Source organism: Lepidochelys kempii, chromosome 5 (assembly GCF_965140285.1).
Source record: "Lepidochelys kempii isolate rLepKem1 chromosome 5, rLepKem1.hap1, whole genome shotgun sequence".
NCBI classification, from domain to species: domain Eukaryota; kingdom Metazoa; phylum Chordata; order Testudines; family Cheloniidae; genus Lepidochelys; species Lepidochelys kempii.
Window position 1 is genome coordinate 135,211,252 of NC_136384.1, and position 19,196 is coordinate 135,230,447.

The 19,196-nt window shown below is 49.8% G+C and overlaps 1 protein-coding gene across 1 annotated transcript in view; it reads right to left on the reverse strand.

Annotated features, from left to right (window-relative positions):
• Positions 1-19,196, reverse strand: part of CORO2A (coronin 2A) — an 85,119-nt gene that overhangs the window by 65,737 nt on the left and 186 nt on the right. The window lies entirely within an intron of this gene.

Sequence of the window (19,196 nt, forward strand, 5' to 3'; positions counted from 1 at the left end):
ACTGTCAGCGACTGGGCCAGTGACTTATTGTGAGATATGTCTAGTTGACACCTCTATCTGGAGCTGCTTCTTTAGATTAGACTTAGCTTCGGGAACCCTCATGTCACCAGAGTCAGTGAACGTTGACATTGATATAGGAGCCAAGTTACATGACAAAATATTCTTGATATCAACCTCTCACCTCTTGCTTGTAGGCCTATCACTCTTGAACAGATAAAACCAATAGATGCCATTGAACCACGTGGACCAGCTAGGTTAAAATTCTTGCATTTGACTAATTCCATTGAGAGCGTGTTGTCTACTGAGACGGTTCTTGGGCTACCCTGGACTGTGAGTCACCTTGTTACTCACTGTCTCAGAATGAGGAAACCTAACACCAACAGCAGGGGTTCTCAAACTGGGGGTCATCCCTCAGGGAGTCGCGAGGTTACTATTTGGTGGTCGCAAACTGTCAGCCTCCACCCAAAATACCACTTTGCCTTCAGCATTTGTAATAGGGTTAAATATTAAAGTGTTTTTAATTTATAAGGGGGGGGTCACACTCAGAGGCTTGCTGTGTGAAAGAGGTCACCAATACAAAAGTTTGAGAATCACTGACCAACAGCCTGTTAGCCAGTCATGCACTCTCCTCTGGGCTATACCAGCCCTGTCTTTGCCTAGCAGGTTAACAAGAGCTGCGCTCCAGTCACCAAGCACCCCAAGGCAATCTTCTAGTTTGGAATTGCTGATTGTCTGTATGGTGATCTCACGGCTAAAACACAACCTCATGAATGAGCCTTCACTTAGTTTGAACATATCTGAGAGCATTCCTAAAGGATCTAGTCAGAAACAGCCCAGGTAACCGCACACATCTTTATGCTGTAAATTACCATCATAATCCTTAGGGACATCAACAAAAGCTCCACAGAGACTGTGACTACGACGCAGGTCTCTAGAATGGCATCAGTGCTCTTAACATCACAGAAACATCCTGTCTCTCTGCACAGGGGGACGTGCCCAGACACACTGGACTGTGTTTTCACTTCCTTATATTAGTTTACATTCCACCCACCTCCACTTCCTACCAAACCCCCTCTTTGGTGGGCTCTAAAGCTTTGCTTAACTCTGTGAACCAGCTTCTGGGCTGAGGCGTGCCCCCCCTCCCCCCATGTGACCCTAAGTCTGCCCCAGAAGGGAAGCAGCCCAGACTTTGGCCCTATGCGTTCTTTGCAGTGACACCATCCTAGACCAAAGTCAGGCTTTTCTCAGAACAGCTTCCTGAGTGAACGTTGCTGTCCCTGGCATTGCACTTTGCACATTACACTGTACTAAAGCAGTGCACGACTCCTTCTCCTGCTTCAGTACTGTAACGAGGCCTCCGCGCCAATCATTCAGAGACCTCCTCCACATGCAATCACCAGTGCTTCTTCTATTAGCAGTGTCAGCTCCCACCACCTTCCATTTCCAGACAGGTGTAAACAGCCCGCTTCTCCAGCCAGCAGAGATGCACAGCCTGTGACTCCTCCCTTTCACGTCCTTCCTGCCAGCTTTACATAGCCCCCAGCAAATAAGGCCCGCAGGTGCTCCCCTTTCACCAATTAGGCGTGTCATACTCAGCCAGCCCCAATTAATCCTTCTTAATTGGAGCTGGGCTAACAGGGACTTGGCTCAGGGCCTCCTGGCCACCACCCTGTTACAAGTACAGACCATCACTGTGGATCTGATCCTGCTCTCACTGAAGTCAACAGTGTTTCTGAATATGCTTTGCTATTATACACAGTTCCTAAGGACATAAAACCGGCCGGACTGAGTCAGATCAAAGGTCCGTCTACCCCGGAATCTTGTCATCCAACAGTGGCTGGTGCCAGGTGCCCCAGAGGGAATGAACAGACAGGAATCATCCAGTGATCCATCCCCTGTCAACCATTCCCAGCTTCTGGCAAACAGAGGCAAGGAACACCCTCCCTGCCCATCCTCGCTAACAGCCATTAATGAATCATAGAATCATAGAATATCAGGGTTGGAAGGGACCCCAGAAGGTCATCTAGTCCAACCCCCTGCTCAAAGCAGGACCAATTCCCAGTTAAATCATCCCAGCCAGGGCTTTGTCAAGCCTGACCTTAAAAACCTCTAAGGAAGGAGATTCTACCACCTCCCTAGGTAACGCATTCCAGTGTTTCACCACCCTCTTAGTGAAAAAGTTTTTCCTAATATCCAATCTAAACCTCCCCCACTGCAACTTGAGACCATTACTCCTCGTTCTGTCATCTGCTACCATTGAGAACAGTCTAGAGCCATCCACTTTGGAACCCCCTTTCAGGTAGTTGAAAGCAGCTATCAAATCCACCCTCATTCTTCTCTTCTGCAGGCTAAACAATCCCAGCTCCCTCAGCCTCTCCTCATAAGTTATGTGTTTTAGACCCCTAATCATTTTTGTTACCCTTCGCTGGACTCTCTCCAATTTATCCACATCCTTCTTCAAGTGTGGGGCCCAAAACTGGACACAGTACTCCAGATGAGGCCTCACCAATGTCGAATAGAGGGGAACGATCACGTCCCTCGATCTGCTCGCTATGCCCCTACTTATACATCCCAAAATGCCATTGGCCTTCTTGGCAACAAGGGCACACTGCTGACTCATATCCAGCTTCTCGTCCACTGTCACCCCTAGGTCCTTTTCTGCAGAACTGCTGCCTAGCCATTCGGTCCCTAGTCTGTAGCTGTGCATTGGGTTCTTCCGTCCTAAGTGCAGGACCCTGCACTTATCCTTATTGAACCTCATCAGATTCCTTTTGGCCCAATCTTCCAATTGGTCTAGGTCCTTCTGTATCCTATCCCTCCCCTCCAGCGTATCTACCACTCCTCCCAGTTTAGTATCATCCGCAAATTTGCTGAGAGTGCAATCCACACCATCCTCCAGATCATTTATAAAGATATTGAATAAAACCGGCCCCAGGACCGACCCTTGGGGCACTCCACTTGATACCGGCTGCCAACTAGACATGGAGCCATTGATCACTACCCGTTGAGCCCGACAATTTAGCCAGCTTTCTACCCACCTTATAGTGCATTCATCCAGCCCATACTTCCTTAACTTGCTGACAAGAATACTATGGGAGACCGTGTCAAAAGCTTTGCTAAAGTCAAGAAACAATACATCCACTGCTTTCCCTTCATCCACAGAACCAGTAATCATAAAAGGCGATTAGATTAGTCAGGCATGACCTTCCCTTGGTGAATCCATGCTGGCTGTTCCTGATCACTTTCCTCTCATGCAAGTGCTTCAGGATTGATTCTTTGAGGACCTGCTCCATGATTTTTCCAGGGACTGAGGTGAGGCTGACTGGCCTGTAGTTCCCAGGATCCTCCTTCTTCCCTTTTTTAAAGATTGGCACTACATTAGCCTTTTTCCAGTCATCCGGGACTTCCCCGGTTCGCCACGAGTTTTCAAAGATAATGGCCAGTGGCTCTGCAATCACAGCCGCCAACTCCTTCAGCACTCTCGGATGCAACTCGTCCGGCCCCATGGACTTGTGCATGTCCAGCTTTTCTAAATAGTCCCTAACCGCCTCTATCTCCACAGAGGGCTGGCCATCTCTTCCCCATGTTGTGATGCCCAGCGCAGCAGTCTGGGAGCTGACCTTGTTAGTGAAAACAGAGGCAAAAAAAGCATTGAGTACATTAGCTTTTTCCACATCCTCTGTCACTAGGTTGCCTCCCTCATTCAGTAAGGGGCCCACACATTCCTTGGCTTTCTTCTTGTTGCCAACATACCTGAAGAAACCCTTCTTGTTACTCTTGACATCTCTGGCTAGCTGCAGCTCCAGGTGCGATTTGGCCCTCCTGATAACATTCCTACATGCCCGAGCAATATTTTTATACTCTTCCCTGGTCATATGTCCAACCTTCCACTTCTTGTAAGCTTCTTTTTTATGTTTAAGATCCGCTAGGATTTCACCATTAAGCCAAGCTGGTCGCCTGCCATATTTACTATTCTTTCGACTCATCGGGATGGTTTGTCCCTGTAACCTCAACAGGGATTCCTTGAAATACAGCCAGCTCTCCTGGACTCCTTTCCCCTTCAAGTTAGTCCCCCAGGGGATCCTGGCCATCCGTTCCCTGAGGGAGTCGAAGTCTGCTTTCCTGAAGTCCAGGGTCCGTATCCTGCTGCTTACCTTTCTTCCCTGCGTCAGGATCCTGAACTCAACCAACTCATGGTCACTGCCTCCCAGATTCCCGTCCACTTTTGCTTCCCCCACTAATTCTACCTGGTTTGTGAGCAGCAGGTCAAGAAAAGCGCCCCCCCTAGTTGGCTCCTCTAGCACTTGCGCCAGGAAATTGTCCCCTACGCTTTCCAAAAACTTCCTGGATTGTCTATGCACCGCTGTATTGCTCTCCCAGCAGATATCAGGAAAATTAAAGTCACCCATGAGAATCAGGGCATGCGATCTAGTAGCTTCCGTGAGCTGCCGGAAGAAAGCCTCATCCACCTCATCCCCCTGGTCCGGTGGTCTATAGCAGACTCCCACCACTACATCACTCTTGTTGCACACACTTCTAAACTTAATCCAGAGACACTCAGGTTTTTCTGCAGTTTCGTACCGGAGCTCTGAGCAGTCATACTGCTCCCTTACATACAGTGCTACTCCCCCACCTTTTCTGCCCTGCCTGTCCTTCCTGAACAGTTTATAACCATCCATGACAGTACTCCAGTCATGTGAGTTATCCCACCAAGTCTCTGTTATTCCGATCACGTCATAGTTCCTTGACATCACCAGGACCTCCAGTTCTCCCTGCTTGTTTCCAAGGCTTTGTGCATTTGTATATAAGCACTTGAGATAACCTGTTGATCGCCCCTCATTGCCAGTATGAGGCAGGAGCCCTCCCCTCACAGACATTCCTGCCTGTGCTTCCTCCCGGTATCCCGCTTTCCCACTTACCTCAGGGCTTTGGTCTCCTTCCCCCGGTGAACCTAGTTTAAAGCCCTCCTCACTAGGTTAGCCAGCCTGCTGGCAAAGATGCTCTTCCCTCTCTTCGTAAGATGGAGCCCGTCTCTGCCCAGCACTCCTCCTTCATGGAACACCATCCCATGGTCAAAGAAACCAAAGCCTTCTCTCCGACACCACCTGCGTAGCCATTCCTCCATGGACCTATCCTCCATGAACTTACCTAGTTCTTTTTTTAACCCTGTTATAGTATTGGCCTTCACAACATCGTCTGGCAACAAGGTCCATAAGTTGACTGTGCGTTGTGTGCAGGGCCATCCCTAGCCATTTTGGTGCCCTACGCAGCCCCCCCGCCGGGGGTGGGGAAGGTGGCTCCAGGCCCCTGCAGGGGGGACTGGCCCCAGGTCCCCACAGAGGGGGCAGGAGCTGGCTTGGGGGGCAGGAGGGAACTGCCCCCCCAGCATGAGCGACCGGAGCAGGTTGGGGCCGGGTCGCTTCACCTCCTGCCACCTGGTGAGTGCAGGGCAGGCCCGACCCGACCCCGCACTCACAGGGCAACGGTAAGTGAAGTGACCCAAACCCAGCCCGCTCCACTCTGCTCCCAACCTTGGGGCTCGGGAGACAGGGGGAACTGACCCCCAGCACACACCGGCAGCATGGCTGGGAGCCAGCGGCGCGGGGCGGGCTGGGTCACTCCGCTTACTACCACCCGGTGAGTACGCTCAGGGGAAGGGGTGGAGTGGGGCGGGGGCTTTGGGGAAGGGGTGGAGTGGGGGCAGAGCAGGGATGGGAAGAGGCGGGGCTGGGGCAGAGCAGGGGTTGGAGCAGCATGCAACTGCGTAGGGCACCAGGAAATTTGGTGCCCCAAATTTCCTGGTGCCCTACACAGCTGCATACTTTGCATATGGGTAAGTACGGCCCTGGTTGTGTGAAGAGGTACTTCCTTTCATTTGCTTTAAACCTGCTGCTTATTAATTTCATTGGGTGATCCCTAGTTCTTGTGTTACGATGAGTATACAACACTTCCTTATTTACTTTCTCCACACCAGTCATGATTTTATAGACCTCTATCATATCCCCCTTTAGTCATCTCTTTTCCAAGCTGAAAAGTCCCTGTCTTATCAATCTCTCCTGATACAGAATCTGTTCCATATGCCTTATCATTTTTGTTGCCTTTCTCTGAACCTTTTCCAATTCCAATACATCTTTTTTGAAATGGAGCAACCAGATCTGCATGCAGTATTCAAGACGTGGTAGTACCATGGATTTATATAGAGGCAATATGATATTTTCTGTCTTATCTATCCCTTTCTTCATGATTCCCAACATTGCTGGGTTTTTTGACTTTTTGACCGCTGCTGCACATTGAGTGGATGTTTTCAGAGAACTATCCACAATGACTCCAAGGTCTCTTTCTTGTGTGGTAACAGCTAATTTAGACCCCATCATTTTATATGGATAGTTTGGATTACGTTTTCCAATTGTGCATTACTTTATATTTATCAGCATTGAATTTCATGTGCCATTTTAGTGCCCAGTCACCAGTTTTGTGAGAGCCCTTTGTAGCTCTTCACAGTCAGCTTTGGACTTAACTATCTTGAGTGGTTTTGTATCATCTGCAAATGTTGCCACCTCACTGTTTACCCCTTTTTCCAGATCATTTATGAATATGTTGAATAGGACTGGTTCCAGAACAGATCCCTGGGGGCCACCACTATTTACCTCTCTCCATTCTGAAAACTGACCATTTATATCTACCCTTTGTTTCCTATCTTTTAAACCAGTTACTGATCCATGAGAGGACCTTCCTTCTTATCCCATGAGAGCTTACTTTGCTTAAGAGCCTTTGGTGAGGGACCTTGTCAAAGGCTTTCTGAAAATTTAAGCACACTATATCCACTGGATCCCCCTTGTCCACATGCACACTGACCCCCTCAGAGAATTCTAGTAGATTGGTGAGGCACGATTTCCCTTTACAAACACCATGTTGACTCTTCCCCCAACAAATCGTGTTAATCTGTGTCTGATAATTCTGTTCTTTACTACAGTTTCAACTAATTGGCTTCGTACTGCAGTTAGGCTTACCTCATTATTAGCTGTTAATTAATCGTGAAAATACAGCAAATTACTACGTCGCTGGTGCAGAAGCAACAGAAGCATGCCATAGTATTATCCAGAGTTACTCACATGGATCACTTGACTGGGACAGCAAACTGAATAGTGGTTTTTTCCAAGAATCGCCCATAGCGAATATTGATACATCTTGCTAGGACAGAAACTTTGTGTAATGCAAACAATATATTAGCTCCTCTTTCAACTGAGAAAACAATTAAAGACTTGGCTGAAAAGGGCATATTTTCTCTGTGGCCATTGATGCCTCAAACCATAGATGCTGACTCCGTGAGTGCTCCAGGGCTAGAGCACCCACGGAAAAAACAGAGGGTACTCAGCACTCCCCACTCACCCACCAATTAGCTGTTTGGCGGGTCCAACTGATCGGCGGTGGGTGGGAGGCACTAGGGGGGAGGGGGAAGAGCTGATCAGCTGTTTGGTGGCAGGCGGGAGGCGCTAGGGGGAGGGTGGGGAGCAGGGGCAGGAAGAGGCGGAGCGCACTCGGGGGATGGGGCAGAGCAGGGGCGGGAAGAGGCGGAGCAAGGGCGGGGCCTCAGGGCTGAGTGAGGTTGGAGCACCCCCAGGGAAAGCTGAAAGTCCGTGCTTGTGCCTCAAACCATGGGAATATCAGAAATGTTTCTGACAGTTGTCCTTCACCGCACAGTTGCAAGGGGAGCAGTCCTTTGTCTACCTGATTATTTTCAAGGCAGCAATGAAACTGCGTTAGGACTATTTGAGAATGTGAAAAGCATACAGAAATGGTTTGACCTTTGACAACGGATCATCCTTTGCAGCGGATAATGATAACATTAACTTTGGGAGATACCACTCAGGCTACAAATGAATGAAACATAAGAATGACTATTTGCTTCCAGCTAATTGCCCAGCTCATAAACTGCAATAATACAGCAAACTACGCTATAGATAAGTCAACATTTGATCTTGAAGGTCTTGTAATAAAAGTTTTCAATCACTTTCCTCATCTGCCAAACGAGTTTCGGAATTACAGGAGATACTTCATTTGGTTAACCTTGAATACATGGAAATGTTGAGGCACCTCCCCAAGGATGAGTCTCTCTACACCCTGCAGTTGAAAGGATCTTAAAATATTTTCCAGCTATTCAAGTTATTTGTGTACATTAAGTGAGGACTGCACAGCTGCAATTGTTACTTTTTTAAGGATGACAAAGATGGGGATAATGGAGAAAAACTTCCAGTATTGAAAACTACTTCTATTTCTTCCACAGTGTGCTAAAAGTTTTTTTATGATACAGTTTTAAAATTAAAAATCTGATCTCGTATGTGCTGAAGTTTATGACACAATGGATTCATTAAAGAGAAAGTAACAACAACAAAGTGGTGACAGATTCTTTGGTCATAACTGTAACTTTTATCTAAAAACACACCATCACAAAGCAGAAAAAATTCATTCAGTGGTGTGCAATAGCTCTCAAATACCTGACTTCACGTTTTTATTTCAATGAACAAAACAACTTTAATCTGATTCAGCCACTTTCGCTGAAAAAAATGCTGACTTTTCAGGAAATTGTAAGCATCACTGAAGGGTTGGATTGTTTGTTTAAGGAATAGCGTGCACTGAGAGATTCTGTAGAGTGCGTGTTGCATGCTGCAGGAGTCTGGTTGTACTAGGGAATGGTCTAATGCTCTATCTTCAAATCCTAGTTCTCCCAATTCCTTAAAACTTGTGGAACTTATGTCCTTTCTTATTTCAAATGCAGCCATAGAAGGTATATTTTCCTTGAGTGAACAGTCTGGGACAGATTGCAGAAACCTGCAACATATTTAGTCTTTTAAGGATGAGCTTCAATTAAAGTTATTTTCAGTTGTACATGTAAAGAGTTTTATGAACTGATTTCAAACAACAAAGATGTTGTGAAATGTATTAAAACTATTAAGTACCATTGCACTGTATACTTCAGACCAGTAGAAATGTACACTTAAGAGAAAAATACATGATATGCTAAGAGAAATGGTGTTTCCCAAAAACGTCCCTTAAAATAAAGTGTTTATTTTTCATGTGGTTTTCCCTTACTTCCATCCAACAGAGGTAATCACCCTAGACAGTGTATGGTGGTGATCATGAGCACTGCACTTCAGAGCGAAGGCTGTCACCCTGCCCTGCAAACCCTTGCAAAGGTGAAGCCAGGGCGTAAATCAAAGCCCTTATGTAAGGATGTGCAGGATCAGGACCCCAGAGCAAGGTGTTTGGTTACTTGTGTTCTTCTTTGATTACGTGTCTAGTCTGTATTAAAGTCAAATTAGATGAAACCTCAGCGAAATAATGACATGGGCTGGTTAAATTTCAAGAGAAAGCAGTAAGATAAACACTGATTCGTTATATTTGGCTAATGTAGTTACAGAGGTGGCTGGCCTTTGGTTAGGCTGCCTTGCATTCTTGTTTCCAATGGGAACCTTTTTTTCGGTATTTGTATCATTAATGAAATCTATAAAATCTGCTTTGGCCAGGCCTGCAATGTCACTGACAGTTACCTAGGAGAGCTCTCGGTTAGCACTCAGTGGGTGTGTTTCAGAGTTCCTGACTGCTATTCTGACTTCAGGTCCTAAGCAAGCTGGGCCAAAGTTTCAAATAGCGAAGAAATCTGTGCTTTAGAAAACGATCTGTAGCCTGGCTCAGGGTACGCTCTATGAAATGCTGGTTTGAATAATAAGTGATCATCTTCCTTCCAATAATATATGCACCATGTACGGCCCAGCAAATAATTCAGCACGAGCCCGCATGTGGGGCTGCTGGTCTAGAAGCTCAACACTGCCTGCAGAGATGGGACATCATGTGACATGAAGGACAGGACCAGTTTCCCAGCTGTGAGATCTGTCAGACCAGGAAATACCCTGCCCAGGATAGTAGGAGAAAGCCCAGCACTGGGTCCATTCCAGAGAGGACTGGGAGGGCACTTGGGAATTGATCATGCAGGCTGCAGTTCGTGCCTTAGCAGAGAGGCCGACACTAGTAGGTCTTTCCCAGGTAATGCCAGTAAGGGGCATCAGTGAGCTGAAGGAGAAGAGGGAAGGGAAGGAGGCCATTTGTTTCGACAAGTGGTTACTCCCGTTTCCGTACCCATTCAGTCCTTGGTCTCTTTGCTTCGCCTGCCACCAAGACAGCCCCCGTGGTGATGCAGGGAGGCTGGGTGTGCGTGTGAAATGGACGCTTGTCGGCCAGGAACTAAAGGCTGATGCTCCCGACTCGCAGCCACATGCTCGTTGCGAGGCTAGACTGGAGCCCAGGCCAGGGTGCTAAGAGGCTCCATAACCTGACCAGGCTCTTCAGCAACCCAGTCTGTCTAAAAGTGATGGGCTGGATTCTTCCATCCACGCTCCCCCTGGCTTTCAGAGAGCTCCACCCTGTGACTATTAAGAGCAGCATTGGACCCAGAGATTCAACCTTCTCAGTGCATTACTGGGGTTGAGCTACGCCGTCTTTTCCCAACCCCCTGCCGGCTCTGCGTCTGTTCTAGTCTCTGGCTGGGCTATGTCTAACATGGGCCTCAATGCAGCAGCCGGTTTTTGAATCTGTGCCCAGCCAGGCACAGCAACGGTGCTGTGTAAATGATAACTGTGGCAGGAGGATGGTAATCTCTGCTTCCAGCCCAGTCCCAGTACCCTGGCTCTGCAATCCACCCCACTGATTCCACATGAGTGGGGGTGGCAGGGCTGGCTCGGTGTTTGAGTTCCAGTGATATTAATGTTATCTGGCCCGCCTTGCCCTGCCTGTCATAAAACCTAGTGAGACACTCCCCCATAGTTAAATCCTGCCCTGATTGAGCCCTCAGAGTTCAGTGGGGCTGTGTGGGCACAGATGAGGGCAGCATGCAGCCCCTAGGGCCTCCCTGGCAGTTATCTAATCAGTTTCCATGGACTTTGCATGTGAGTTCATTAATACAATGTAATAAAGATTGGAATTTTCGGTTCATTTTTCTTCCTTATTTTCTCTGTCACTTTGTCCCAGGCAGGTGCACAAGAAGCTTTCAGATGAGCTCTCTGAAAATCCCTGTCCTTGGCAAGCCTCTCCTGGTCTTTCAGGGTCGGGTGAAGCGTAAGCCCAGATCCGAGCTCATTCCTTGTAATGCAAAGGTCCCCAGGCAGAATACAGTCGACACGCAGCCATTTCTGTCCCGCAGACCCAAGCGCCACCGCCGCTGCCCGGGGGGAGGGTTTCCATGTGAGGGGAGATAGTGTCACACAGGAAACAAGCCCGGAGCAGCTGGGTACTGCTAGCTTGCTGCGTGACAACAGGCAGCGCACTGCAGCTCTGGGTTTGCAAGTGAACACCGCCGCACCAGGCGGCTGGCAGGGGCGATTCGTTAAGGCTGTTAAGGGCTGTGGAGATGGTGCATGTGATTGTTGTACATCGTGTGGCCCTGCAGGGGTATGTCCAGTGCAGAGAATCAGCTAGGCCTTTTCTGCTGTTGTCATGGGAATTCCCTGTGCAGACCAGGCTGCTTTGCTTCTATTGGCAAAAGTGAAAACCTTTCCCGTGCCGTTCAGCCCAAGCCAATGCAGCCTCTCCGGCATCTCTAGCATGTTCGGCAGACGCTCAAGATACATATGACTGGCCGTGTTGCTCGCCTGACCTGCCCCTGTGAAGCCCAAGGCCCTGCAGCAGGTGGGTGCTGCAATCACTAGGTCGAGCAAAGCAGGACGCACAGAACCACTGTAATCAGAGGGTCCTGTCATCTCATTAATACCACTCCATTTTCTTCTTGTCGTGGGAGCAAAAGGAGCTGCCATTCTGGGTCAAACCATTTCCTGTGCTATCCTGCCTGACGCAGCACCCGAGAGCAGATGTTTTAAAGAGGAACTGTTGACCAGCCCCAGCAGTAAGCCTATTTGCCTATGAAGTGTTATGTAGGTAGATGTGTGAAATTCCTTCCTGACCCCAGCTATAGTGAGCAGTTTACACCCTGAAGCATGAAATTTGACTAATCTTAGCATCTCAGCTTGCAGAATTACACATTACAGATGTTCATCAAGGGTTTGATCCTGCATTCAATGGGTCAATCTTGAAAGACCATCCAGCCAAGTATTTACCTCCCTGACTTCCTGCTCCAGTGACTGGCAAGTGCCACTTTGGCCTGCGCTTCCCAAGGGGCTCAGCAACCACTGTCGGGGACAGAGTCTCACAAGAGTTCAGCAAGTCGGGGCTGTCCATGCAGGTCGCAATGGGTGCTGCTTGACTCTTTTGGAAAGATGGCCAAGACTACATCTCCCAGCATGCAATGTGCCCACTTTTAGGGGGTCCAAAGGGAAGGTAAGCTATCTTGAGAACCTGGCCCCAATTGTGGGTGCTGTGCCCTTGGGAATCTGGCCCTGAGCTTTCTTGAGAACCTGGCCTTAGGTGAGGAAAGTTTCCATGGGTTGGCTTGGAACTAACTGCCGTTTAACTTCACTGAGTGCCAGCTGACCCTCCTGTCCTTGAGACGGTCACCACAGTTTACTACGCCCAAGAACGCACAGTGTCCAGCACTGCACCTTAGCTGGTTGGAGGATGCCTGGTGCGAAGAGAACACAAGGAAACTCCTCCCCACCAACCCACACTTTATTTTGGTCTGACTATAGTGGCCCCGAAAGACGTTGGATTTACACAGCTAGGGTGACTGAAATCTGCTGTGTAGGAGTGAGTTCCACTACACCTTTCACACAGCTTTGAGCAGATCCTGTTTTTTCTCTGCATCCCAGGGCTTCGCAGCCCCACCTTGCTCTGTTTGCTCGAGAAGGAGGTTGTGTCACACTCTGCAAAGCCAGTGATTCTTGTGTATATTTGGCACAAAGGCAACTGGATTACATTGCTTGAAAACGAGCCAGACTGTGTTTGAAGATATGCCAGAACTCATCACAAAAGCATCAAGGTGCAGGAGGTGTCTCCATGTGTTACGAATTCTTCATACACCATTAGGGACAGTAATACAGCTCCTGCCCTCTCCACCTCACTCCATGGCTGAGCATCAACCCATTCACCACCTCTACTGGCAGGAGGATATAGAAATCTGCCTGGCCTCTGCTAAGACTGCCAACTTCCTGCCACTTGTGACCATGATCTCTGTGACTGAGAGCTCTGGGTAGGCAGTTCTATTGCACCTATCACTGTACCAGCTAGACACCAGCCTAATATGGATGCTTGTCTGCTAGGAGGAGGGCTAGGCCCAGGAGTTCATTGCACAAAGGCCACTGACCAGCCATGACTCATTGATGACTGTATGTCACAACCAGCCTTTGTTGGAGGCATGTTTCACAGCTGTCCCCGCTATTAGCGGACCCCATCAGCATCCACCCACATGCACGCCCCAGCCCAACAGCTGCTGAGTTGGTTACAACAATAATTATTCATTTGTATCACAATAGCACCTACAGACCCCACCCAAGCTCAACGCCATATTGTGCCAGGCACTGAACCTACCACAATGAGAGAAAATCCAGGTTCCAGAGAGTTCATCATGTAAGAAGGCAGCACAGACATAAGAAGGGTACCCCATAGCACCAAGGTCCCTTAGCCACCCAACCAGTCCTCCTGGTACACGGGAGCAGATCTCTCCAGACTCACCTTCCCTCTAAGCCCTCCAGTTGTACAGTTTGCCATTAAACACTGGTCAGGATTCACAATCTTCCTCCTCCCGCTCAGTCTAGCAAACCCAAGTAGGGCCCTTAACACCCTTTCCCTTGTGCCGCCGACACCTGGAGGCTCTGGCACTGCAAGGACTTTGCTTTTGAATGAAGATGATCACGGTGCCGTGGTGGCTTTCTCCTGAGCCTCACCCCATGCTAGCCCCGCAGCTCAGGCCAACTGAAAGCCCAAGCTGACTGCTCAGCATTACAGTGAGCCAAAAAATATCAAATGCCTAGATGTTGGACATGAACATGCTGTGAAAAGCATATCCCCTTTTCTGACCAGCTGTGCTCAGTACCAGGCTTGGCCTGTCTCCATTAGTGCCTCCCTCTGCACAGTGACAGATTTACTGCTGTGAAGTTCCTGGGGGTTCTTCAAATGCACATCATCTAAGGGGGGTGAGGCAGTATCTCAGAGTCGACAGTGACTAGGGAGCAGCTCACTGCAGCTCCGGGGTGCAGTTCTCCCAGTGCTCACCCTGCAGCTCCCACAAACACAGCACTTGCAAGCCCAGTTATTGAGATGAAATGGACCCGATTGCTATGCTTCTGCCTCGAAACTGGGGAGTGGGATCCAGGCTGGAATCACAGTGTAGACAGACAAGCTAGCTGGAGCAGAGGCTTTGTGCATACAGATGGATAGGGGCTTGGGCCTTTCCAAGATATTTCTGTCCAGGCTCCATGGCAACTCTTTAGATAGGCAGGATGATATGGATTGATTTGCTGGCACATCCTAGTGGACTGAAGGAATTTGAAATGACTTTGACTGATGGAGCTGGAGCTTGTTTTGCAATCATTTTAATTTGTTGAACGAACCTGCTGCAAATAACCTTGACTTGGGTTAAAATATGTCCCCTTCCCTTTGTCTCCAAATCCAAAGCATCGCTATAGGGCCTTCCAGGTGGCTAAGGATAAAACAATGATTCCTTCACCCCTTCCTGTAGCAAGAGATGGTCACCCCAGCTCAAGAGACAATCAAAGGGGTCCAAAGACATTCAACAAAAACGATCAGAGGCCCTTAGAGCGTTTTCCCTCTCAAGGGAGACTGAAAAGAGGAGGGCTGAATAGTGCTGCGGAGACAAATGAGCGAGGACGTGCTGAGGTCGACAGAATAACAAATGGGACAGCAGAGGTAATTGGGCCATTCCTACGGACCCTTTTTCCAACACAGAAAAGAAGAGACATTCAATGAAACTAAAAGGGAACTTGTGTGTCAAACCGATACACAGAAATACCTCATCAGTCTGTGGAACTCATTGCCACAATCTCTCAACCATGTCCAAGAGTTAAGCGGGTTAAAATTGAACAGATATAAGCCCTTGTGCTTCAGGGCAGAAGCCAAACACAGACTGCCTAGGCTCAGGCTGAAACGTCACCAATTGCCGGGTTATTGCCTAACGGTCCATTATGGGGATACCTGCACCTTCCTCCGAAGCAGCTGGTGCTGGCGTAAGAGACAGGATTCAGGGTGGGACGGCGTGCTGGTCTGATGTAGAATGGCCACGTGCCGGCGTGCTGGTCTGATGTAGAATGGCCACGTGACGGCGTGCTGGTCTGATGTAGAATGGCCACGTGCCTGTGTTCCATGGACTGGACCGTGATCCTGGCCTAGGGGAGGGGAGGGCATCGTGCTGGCAGAGTGTGCAGCGGATAGAGCTCTGCGGAAACCTTCACTGATGGACTGTTACACAGAGTGCCCTGGAGAACAGCAATCATCATTATACTCCAGAGCAGCGGCTCTCAACCTTTCCAGACGACTGTACCCCTTTCAGGAGTCTGATTTGCCTTGCGTCCCCCCAAGTTTCACCTCACTTAAAAACGACTTGCTTCCAAGATCAGACATAAAAATACAAAAATGTCACAGCCCGCTAGTACTGAAACATGGCTCACTTCCTCATTTTGACCATATAATTATAAAATAAATGGATTTGAACACAAAATACTGTACTTACATTTCAGTATAGTACATAGAGCAGTAAAAGCACGTCACTTGTCTGCATGAAATTTTAGTTTGTACTGATTTTGCTAGTGCTTTTTACGTAGCCTGTTGTAAAACTAGGTAACTATCTGGATGAGTTGATGGACCCCCTGGAAGACCTCTGCGTACCCCCAGGGATACGTGTGCCCCTGGTTGAGAACCGCTGCTCCACAGGATTCACAAGTCAGTGGCCCACGTGTGCTCCACGATACAGGAGTGCTGGTGCGAGAGCTCCCATAGACTGGGATGGACCTAGCTCAGGCCCACAAAAAGCTGCAATGCTCTGAATTCAGAACATCCCAGTGCATTTGAAAGAGCCTTCGAGTCAGCTGGTAGAGTCTGTCTTTCCTGGAGGGTTGGGTGAGGAGGAGGGAGATTAGGCCCTTGTGGCTGTCATGTGAGCAGAGCAGCAGGTCTGACTTCGTTGGGGATTTTTTAAAAATTATGGATGAAAGCCTGGCTCCACTGAAGTCAGTCGCAAAACTCCCATTAGCTTCAGTGCATTGGAGACAACACAAAGATACAACGGCCCAAAGCTGGGAGTGCCGCGGCTGCCCATCCACAGAAAGGCACGCGGGGGCGAGGAGGATCTCCAGCACCACGTACGATGGAGGGGGAGAATGGAACAAGACACAGGCTGCACAGTGCTGGTCAGAACTACTTTGGGCGGCCATTTGCACTTTTCCTGAGGGTTTTCACAGTAGTTATTGCTTTTGGCTGACAGAGCAGAGGCTCTGCCTTATGTTACAAATGCATCTGCAGCAGGGAGCCCTTTGTATGTCTGCTATGAAGTCCATGGGCCATATTCTGCCCACAGCTATGCTCCTGCAGCTTCAGCGAAGTCAATGGGGTCACACCGATGTAACTGGATTTGGGCCTGTAATGGCTACAATAAAAAGGTACTTGGAATTAACTGGAGGAAGAATCCCAAAAGAGTATCACATGGTAAAATGGACCGAGCCACACACCTGCCTCAGCGGTTTGCAGGCACAGGAAACGCAGAAGAAGCTGCTTCATTCTTACTACACAATCCCGCTTCCCCTGTGCACATCTCCACTGACTCCAATGCGGAGAGCGTCCCACAGACGTCTCGAGTCTTCCAGGAGAAAACATCACCTGGGGAACTGAACATTTTGCAGACCCCATCCACACGATGCACCCCCAATTCCACACAGCCTCAGGAGCCTGATCCTGCACAGTGATGAGCACCCTCTAAAAGCTGCTCAGCAGCACTTTGCAAGGTCAAGCTCGGAGTGAGCCCCTTACAGCCCAGGGTCCTTCAGCAAGCACGCCGATGTCTCTGCTGTTATGCCAGAGGGGATGGCTTAGCCTTGGGGATCATATACAGAGATTCCTTGGAGCCAAAGGTTCAAATCCTGGCAGGGTCAACTCATTCCTTTATCCTTCTCAGGGCAGTACACTGAGCTGCATGTGGCCTGCTGCATCGGGATCAGGGGGTTCAGTAAATCCTCCATCCTCCTCATACCACCAAGCTGTACTGGAGGCAGGAATGCCCTGGCACTGACTACAGAAAGCAGGAAGGGGCACTAGTGAAACACCTGTGTTCTGCACTCACCCAGCTCTGCTAGTCATCTCCCTGGTGCCTGGCACTGATGGTAACAAGGCAGCATTAGCTGCCACTGCACTGGACCCCTTGGAACAGGTGGATGGGTGGCATGACTGCCCTCACCCAGAGAGGTGACTGTTGATTAGACATTAGGATTCCCTGCCTGTCACTGGGCAGCTTCTGAGCTGGATTTAAAATAAGCATTAAGTTGTGTCCTGCCTCTGAGAAACAGCAGCAAGCAGAGCCCAACAGGCAGCATCTGGGGGTCTGGGACCAAGCTACACATAGTATGGGACCTGGGCTGGTGAAGCTGTTCACAGCCAGCTTTGCATGCTCCTAATTGTGGGGGACTCTCTGCACAACCTTGGGCCAGCCAGTTTCTCTGCCTGCAGCTCACTCGCTGTGCCCCCCCTTCCTCCAGGGCTTCTGGAAGGCAACGTTCCCATGTCTGTAAAGACCCTTGGGAAAGTGACCAGAAGAGTGCAAAGGACATTATCATAAGCCTGTGCCAGGAATCCGAATTGACAGTAGTAACAGCTGACCTGTCACCGTGGACAAATAACGGCCGACCCACCAGCTTGAACTGGTGACTGCAGCTCATGGCTCTGCTTCCTGAGTAACCCACCTAACGATCCCAGAGGACCGGATATTGGAGTCCAGCCCAGATGACCAACTAAAAGCTGGGTAGGATCCAGAAGCAGCCGCCTCCAGGGGCAAAGGGCAGCTACACTATTGGGACAGGGACTCTTCTGTGCAGAAATATCGTACCCGGCCCCTACGTGGAAAGGGCCTGCTGCCGGAGTCACAGCAGAGAAGTGAAGAGTGGCTGTCTACCTCCTCACTCAGGTGCACCAGTCACCTCCCTGGAGGAGCAGAGAGCAGACAGCGTTTGTCTCTGGGAGATTAATTCAGAAAAGAGAAAGCCCAACGTCTAGAAAAAGGTGAAATGCTGGTACTGCATTTAGCATGTGGAGAGTCCATTGCTCACATCAGGCCACTGCCCCACAGAGAATACAGGCCACGCACCCCACCCCCATATACACCAGATACTATCTTCTGTTCCTGCTTGTGTGTGCACATGCATCGTGTGTGAATGAGAGCGCAAATGTGCGTGTCTATGTACAGTTGTGTGCGCGCGTACCCTATGCCTGTCCACTCACGTGTGTTCCCCAAACACCGTTCTCCACTAATACACTGGCCCAGGCCTTCAGCTGCGTAAATGTGTGCAGCCCCATCAAGCCCTGCACTTGGGATGACAAATGTAGCAAGGGAATGGCACTTGTCAGAAAAGGATCCACCAAGCCCCCCAGGTGGAAGCTGCTGGCTTCCAAGGTCTTTTGGAATCAGTCTCTAGCCATGCACTGGTCACTGAGCTTTTCCTAGGCCCTTCACTTGCCGCATTGTCAACAAAGGACCAGGGCTCTGGCCCTCCGCAATAATTAGCGCGTGGTAGGCAGGACGAGAGACATTAGGCAAGATCCCCCAGTCAGTCCCCTCTCCTGAGGGGCGGCACAGACCCGTGTCCCAGGGCAGGGACTCGGCACAGGCCCGTTCCCATTTCGCGAGGGCTGACGGCAGGCTCCTTGCGCTGCCCAGCGTCATGCAGAGCACAAAGACACGGGGCAGGGCTATCCCCCCGGAGTGCAGAACACAAGCCTCTTACCGCGCTTCACCCTTAAAGCGCATCATTGCCATGGCCGGCACTTGCAGCTTCCCCCTGCTCCGGCGGGAGCCCACCCGACAGACCCCCGAGCCCCAACCCTCAGCGAAGCCGCCTGCGTGACCCCCTCTCTATAACTGCACCCGGCGGGGCTGGCTGCTGCCAAGGGCTCGCCGCCTGCAGAGCCTAATCCACCCGCGCGGCAGAGAAGGGAGACGCCGGGTCCGTTTGCAGGGAATGCCGCTGGCCGCCGGAGAGCCCCCCAGCCCGGCAGCACGGGAAGGGCGATCTGGGGTTCCCAGGCAGCGGCGCGGG